The sequence below is a fragment of the Vulpes lagopus genome, chromosome 21, assembly GCF_018345385.1.
Source record: "Vulpes lagopus strain Blue_001 chromosome 21, ASM1834538v1, whole genome shotgun sequence".
NCBI lineage: Eukaryota > Metazoa > Chordata > Mammalia > Carnivora > Canidae > Vulpes > Vulpes lagopus.
Window position 1 is genome coordinate 39058198 of NC_054844.1, and position 8183 is coordinate 39066380.

Consider the following 8183-nt stretch of genomic DNA (forward strand, 5'->3'; position numbering starts at 1 on the left):
AAGGGAGTCTACACAATATTGTGAGATTTCCTTTCAGGAGCTCAACCCGATTCTCACAGTAAATATCAAAGAAACCCCCCCTAGGGCTTCCAAAACGGGGAGAAGAAAAGGAACTGTTTGGAATACAACAGAGCATTCCTTTCTTGTTAACAAGCCCCGCCTTCACAGGAAACTAATTAACCAGTGCCTAACTTACTGGGGTATTCTCAGAGCCTAACCCACTTGTGGGAGATAAATACCCAACTCCAGTCCACTCTAGCCTTTCTAGAACTACCTAGGGAGGAAAACCTGAGAAACTCTTGTCAAGTTCACAATCTAGGGGCAGAGATTGAAATCTAATCATTGGACTATAGATTGCTTCCTCTCCTCACCGCATCTTACCACCACATTACTGAAGGGCAATTTACAGTACTTCCTTTTACCCATTACCTCATGTCTGGCTATCAGGAAAAAATTACAAGGCATATAAAAAGACAAAAAATACAATTTGAAGAGACGGAGCAAACATCAGAACCAAACATAGCAGGGCATTAGCAGACTAGGGATTTTAAACACCTATGAATAATGTGTTGAGGACTCTAATGAATAAAATAGCATGCAAAACAGAGGGGCAATGTAAGCAGACAGATGGAAATCCTAAAAAAGAGCAAAAAAGAAATGCCAGAGATAAAGAACAAACAATCACTGTAACAGATATGAAGAATGCCTTTGGTATTAATTAGTACACTGGACATTGCTGAGGAGAGACTCTGAACTACAGAATTTATCAATAAATTCTCAAAAACCAAAAAGAAAAGAAAATACTGAAGAAAACAGAATACCCAAGGACTCTGGGACATCTACAATAGATGTAATACACACAAATTAGGAATACCAAATGGAGGAAAGAAAGAGATAAAGGAACAGAAGAAATATTTGGAACAATAATGACTGAGAGTTTCTCCAAATTAGTGTCATACATCAAACCACAGACTTAGGAAGCTCAGACATTTATGCTAAAAATAAAGACAAAACCCCCTACACCTAGACATATCATTTTCAAATTACAGCAAATCAAAGATAAAGTAGCAAAAGAAGCCAGGGGAAAAAAACACCTTACCTATAGAAGAACAAAGATAAAAATTACATCCGACTTCTCCTCGGGAACCATGCAACCAAGAAGAACATGGAATGAAACATTTGAAATGTTAAGAGAAAATATCACCAACCTAAAATTCTGTACCCTGAAAAATTATCCTTTAAAAGTGAAGAAATAGACTTTCTCAGACAATTTGAGGAAATTTGTTGCCAGTAGACCTGCCTTGCAAGAAATGTTAAAGAAGCTCTTTAAAAAGAAGGAACATAACATGGGTCAGAAACTTGGACCTATGTAAAGAAAGGAAGAACATCAAAAAATGAAAACATGAAGATAAAGTAAAAACTTTTATTTTTCTTGTTTCTAGTTAATCTAGCAGATAATAAGTTGTTAAAAGTAATAATAGCAACAATATATTTATGTAAACTCATATACATATCATATCTATACAGCTTACTCTTGAACAATGTGAGGTAGTTAAGGGCACAGTTGAAAATCCATGTATAACTTTTGATTCCTCCCAAATTAAACTATTAATAGCTTACTGTTCCTGGAAATCTTATCAGTATCATAAACAGTTGATTGACAGATATTTTATATGTTATATGTATTATATGCTGTATCCTCACAATAAAGTAAGCTACAGAAAAGATAATACTATTAAGAAAATCATGAGGAAAATAAATACAATTACAGTACTGTAAAAAAAAATCTCCATATAAGTGGACCTGCATAATTTAAACCAGTGTTGTTCAAGGGTCAGCTGTATATGTTTATGTATGTTTATAAGTGAGTGAAATGAATGACCACATTCTGGGCCATCAAATACACCTTAACTAAAAGAACAGAAATCCTACAATGTCTGCTCTCAGACCACAGTGGAATTAAACTAGAAATCAGTAACAGAAAGATAACTGGAAAACACCCAAATATGTAAGGATTTAACAACACATAAAACACACATAAATCAGAGAAGAAATCTTAAGGGAAATTTAAAAAACATTTTGAACTAAATGAAAATGAAAACACAACTTGGCAAAATTTGTTGGATGCAGTGGGAGCAGTACTTAAAGGGAAATTTATAGTATTGAATATATATCTATATATCTATATATCTATATATCTATATACACACACACACACACACACACACATATGAAAAGAAGAAGGTCCAACATGAATAATCAGTTTCCAACTTGGGAAACCATAAGAAAAGAGCAAATTAAATCCAAAGTAAGCAGAAAAAAGAGATAATAAGAATTAGAACAGAGGGATCCCTGGGTGGCACAGCGGTTTGGCGCCTGCCTTTGGCCCCGGGCGCGATCCTGGAGACCCGGGATCGAATCCCACATCGGGCTCCCGGGATCGAATCCCACGTCGGGCTCCCGGTGCATTGAGCCTGTTTCTCCCTCTGCCTGTGTCTCTGCCTCTCTCTCTCTCTCTCTCTCTCTCTGTGACTATCATAAATAAATTTAAAAAATTAAAAAAAAGAATTAGAACAGAATTTGGGTACCTGGGTGGCTCAGTTAATTGAAGGTCTCTTTATTTCAGCTCAGGTCATGTTCTCAGGGTCATGAGGTTGAGCCCCAGGTGTGACTCTGTGCTGGATGTGGAGCCTGTGTAAGATTGTCTCTCTCCCTCTTCCTCTGCCCCCACTCCTCCAAGGGGAAAAAAAGAATTAGAGCAGAAATCAATAAATTTGAAAAAAAAAAGAAAGCAATGAAACCACAAGCCAGATCTTTGAAAATATCAGTAAAACCTATAAGCCTTTAACTAGGCTAACTAAGGAAAAAAGAGTGAGGACGCAAATTCCTATCAGAAATAAAAGAGGGGACATCACTACAGATTCCAGAGAAAATAAAAGGATAATAAAATATTACTGTGAACAAATCTATGCCCACAAATTTAATAACCTAAATGAAATGTACCAATTCCTTGAAAGACAAATGTGCCAAAATTCATACAAGAAGAAATAGGTGATCTGAATAGGCCTAAATCTATTAAAGAAATTGAATTAATAACCTTTCAAAAGAGAAAGCACTAGTCACAGATAGACTCCTGGTGAATTCTGTCAAAGATGTAAGGAAGAAATCTTGCCAGTTTTCTACAATCTCTTTCAGAAAATAGAAGCAGAGAAAATACTTCTAAATCATTCTATGTGGCCAGCATTACCATAATACCAAAACCATACAAAGATACTAAAAATTAGAATACTTCAGATCACTATCTCTTATGAACATAGATATAAAAATCCTCAACAAAATATTAGCAAATTGAATCCAAAAAAGAATAAAAATAATTATATACCATGATCAAGAGCATTTTATCCCAGGTATTCAAGGCTGGTTCAACATTTGAAAATCAATATAATTCATCAGATAAACAGATCAAAATAGAAAAATCACATAATCTTATCAATAAACACAAATAATATTTGACAAAATCCAACACCCATTCATGATGAGATTTTTCAGTAAATTAGTATAGGGTAACTGTTTCAACCTAATAAAAACTATCAATGAAAACCTATAGCTAACTTTGTACTTAATGTTGAGAAATTGAAAGCTTTCCCACTAAGATAAAATACAAGGCAAGAATGCATCCTCTCACCACTTCTTTTCAACATTGTGCTAAAAGTCCTAGCTAAGGCAACAAATGATGAAAAGGTAATAAAAAGTATAATGTACATGAGGAAATAAACACATTTGTAAAGGCAAAAAATAAAGAATAAAAAATAAAAAGTATAATGATTGAGAAGGTAGACAAAAAACTATTTTTGTTCATAGGTGATATGATTGTTTATACAGAAAATCTGAAAGAATGGACGAAAAATTCCTGGAACTAATTAGTGGGTGTAGGAAGGTTGTAGGATAGAGGTTAATATGCAAAAGTCAATTGCTTTTCTATACACAACAATGAACAGGTGGAATTTGAAATTAAAAACACACTACCATTTATGTTAGTGCCCCCAAAATGAAATACTTAGGAATAAATCTAACAAAATATATATGAGATCTTTATGAGGAAATCTAAAAAGCTCTGGTGAGTGAAATCAAAGAACTGAATAGAGAGATCTTCTGTGTTCATACAGAGGGAGACTCAATATTGTCTAGATGTCAGTTCTTCCCAACCTTGTCTATAGATTCAATGCAATCTCAATCAAAAGTCCAGCAAGTAATTTTATGGGTATCAAGATGCAGATTCTGAAGTTTATGGAAAGACAAAAGACCCAGAAAAGCCAATGCAATATTGAATGAAAAGAACAAAGTTGGAGGACAGATGCTACCCAACACCTCAAGACTTACCCTAAAGTTACAGTAATCAAGACAGTGTGGTATTGGTAAAAGAATAGACAAATAGATCAACGGTCCAGAAATAGACACCCATAAATATAATCATTTGATCTTTTACAAAGGAGCCAAGGCAGGACAATGGAACAAAGATAGTCTCTTCAACAAATGGTGATGGAACAACTGGACATCCATGTGCTAAAAAGACTCTAGATACAGACTTTATGCCCTTTACAAAAACTAATTATAAATGGATCATAGACTCAAATGTAAAATGCAAAACTATACAATTCCTGGAAGATAACATAGGATAAAACCTAGGAGCCCCTGGGTATGATGATGCCTTTTTAGATGTAATACCAAAGATATTATTCATGAAAGAAATACAGCCGACCCTTGAACAACACAGGTTTGAACTGTGCAGGTCCACATATACATAGATTTTTTTTTTTTTTATACATAGATTTTTTTTTTTTTTATACATAGATTTTTTTACAGTATAGTACAATAAATGTACTTTCCCTTCCTTATGACTTTCTTAATAACGATTTCTTTTCTCTAGCTTACTTTATTGTAAGAATACAGTATACAATACATACAACGAACAAAATATGTGTCAGTGAACTGTTTTTGTTATTGGTAAGGCTTCCAGTCAACAGTAGGCTGTTAGTACAGTTGGCCCTTGAACGACGTGGGACACTAACCCCTTGTGCAGTTGAAAATCTGCATATTAACTTTTGGCTCCCCCAAAACTTAACTACTAATAGTAGGAACTATTAACTCTGTACAAGTGAACCCATGCAATTCAAACCCATGTTGTTTGAGGGTGAACTGTAATTAAGTTTTGGGGGAGTCAAAATTTATATGATTTTTGACAGCATGGGAGTCAATGCCCCTAACCCCCATGTTATTCATGGGCCAACTGCAATAGATAAGCTCAAATTCATTTCAATGAAAGCCTACAATTCAGTGGTATATAGTATGTTCATAGTGTTTTGCAGTCACTTTGAGTTTAGGACATTTTCATCACCCACAGTAAAAATCCTATCCTCATTAGCAGTCACCCCTCATTTCCACATCGCCCTAGTAGGCAATTGCTTATCTGCTCGCTGTCTCTATAGATTTGCCTATTCTGGATATTTCATATAAATGGTATCATATGGTATGTAGTTGTTTGTTCTTTCACTTAGCATGTTTTTTTTTTTTTCACTTAGCATATGTTTTTTTTTTTTTAAAGATTTTTTTTTTAAATTTTTTATTTATTTATGATAGTCACAGAGAGAGAGAGAGAGGCAGAGACACAGGCGGAGGGAGAAGCAGGCTCCATGCACCGGGAGCCTGATGTGGGATTCGATCCCGGGTCTCCAGGATCGCGCCCTGGGCCAAAGGCAGGCGCCAAACTGCTGCGCCACCCAGGGATCCCAGCATATGTTTTTAAGGTTTATCCATGTTGCGGCATGTATCAGAACTTCATTCTTTTTATTGCCAAGTAATATTCTATTGTATGGACATGCCACATTTTATATATTCTTCATCAGTGGATAGACATTTGGCTTGTTTCCACTTTTTGCTTATTATGAATAAAGCTGCTATGACCATTGGTGTACACATTTGTGTGTGTGTGTACACGTTTTCATTTTGCTTGGGTGTATAAGCTAGGAATGGAATTGCTAGGTCATACAGTAACTCTGATTAACATGTGGAACTGCCAAACTATTTGCCATAGTAACAATATAACTTAACATTTATACCAGCAATACACAGGGTTCCAGTTTCTCCAGGTCCTCTCTAATACTTGTTTGTTTTTGTAAAAGTCACTTTAATAGGTGTGAAGTGGAATCTCGTTGTGGTTTTGATTTGCGTTTCCCTACTGATTAGTAATATTGAGCATCTTTTCATGTGCTTATTGGTTATTTGTATATTTTATTTAGAGGAATGTCTATTTAAGCTCTTGCCATTTTTTGTTTTTTTAATATTACAGTTTCATTAGATATATATTTTTAAAGATTTTATTTATTTATTCATGAGAGACAGAGAGAGGGCAGAGCCATAGGCAGAGGGAGAAGCAGGCTCCTCGCAGGGAGCCTGATGTGGGACTCGATCCCAGAACCCTGGGATCACACCCTGAGCCAAAGGCAGATGCTCAACCACTGAGCCATTAGATATTTCATTGAACAGAGTATGTTTTTTTAAAAATTAGTAGACATTGTTTGTTAGAGAAGTTTTAAGCTTACAGAAAATTGAGCAGACTGCACAGTTTCCTCTCCTGTGGTCAGTTTCCATTTATTACTATTTGCATCTGTGTGGTATGTTTGTTACAACTGATGAGCCAATATTGATACATTATTAACTAAAGTCCATAGTTTGTTTATATTAAGGCTCACTCTTTGTATTATAAGTTCTCTGAGTTTTGACAAATGCACAATGTCATGTATTATGCAGAAGTTTTATTGCCCTAAAAGTCTCCTGTGCTCCACCTATTTATCATTCTTTCTCTATGCCAGAGAAATGTCATTCTTTACCTTTTCCAGAATGTCATTTAGTTGGAATCATATAGTATAGAGCCCTTTGAGACTGGCTTCTTTGACTAAGCAATATATATTTACGTTTCCTCTATGTCTTCTTTTCTTGCTTGATAATAGGTCATTTCTTTTTACTGCTGAATAATATTCCATTGAATTGATATACCACAATTTATCCATTCACCTTTTGAGGGACATTTTGGTTGCTTTCAGTTTCTGGCAATTATAAATAAGCTGCTATGAACATTCATGTGCAGGTTTTTGTGTGGATGTAGTTTTCAGCTCATTTGGGTAAATACTTAGGGGGTGTGATTGCTGGATCATATAGTAAGACAATATTTTGCTTTGTAAGAAACTGCCAAACTGTCTCTTAAGGTGACTGTACCATTTTGCATTCCCAAGAAAAAAATTAGGGTTCTTGTTCCTCTACATTCTTATCAGCATTTGATATTGTCAGGTTTGTTTGTGTTTTGGATACTAACCATTCTAATAACATGTAGTGATATCTGTTTTAATTTGCAGTTCCTGAATGACATACGATGCTAAGCATCATTTTTTTTTTAATTTTTTTTTTTATTTTTTTATTTATTTATGATAGTCACAGAGAGAGAGAGAGGCAGAGACACAGGCAGAGGGAGAAGCAGGCTCCATGCACCGGGAGCCCGATGTGGGATTCGATCCCGGGTCTCCAGGATCGCGCCCTGGGCCAAAGGCAGGCGCCAAACCGCTGCGCCACCCAGGGATCCCCTAAGCATCATTTTATATGATTATTTGCCATATGTCTATCTTCATTGGTGAGGTATCTGTTCATACTTTTTGCCCATTTTTAAAATTGGGTTGTTATCTTTTTTTGTTGGATGGCAAGAGTTCTGTATATATTCTGGCTACCAGTCCTTTATCACATATATGATTTGCAAATATTTACTCCCTTTCTATAGGTTGTCTTTTGATGGTAACATTTGCATCACAAAAGTTACTTTTGTGTACTCCAGTGGTTTCATCTTTATTCTCAGTGTTTGCAGCTAGCATATATGCAGGGGGTAGAAACAAAAGTAAGTAAGAGGAAGGGGAGTAGAAAGAGCCTGGGGAGGAGAGATGCCTGTGAAGAGGCATTGCCTCAAAGACTTGGGTGGAGAGAAGAAGGAATAAAGCAGATCAAGGAAAAGAGGCACCTTGGCTCTGGGAGTACTTGGCTCAGGCTCCAGTGGTGGATGCTGTTTGCTTGGTAGCCCTGTATTTTCCCTGAGAAAGGTCCATACATGTAAAAGGAGTTTGTTTTTGAGATCCCTCTATGGA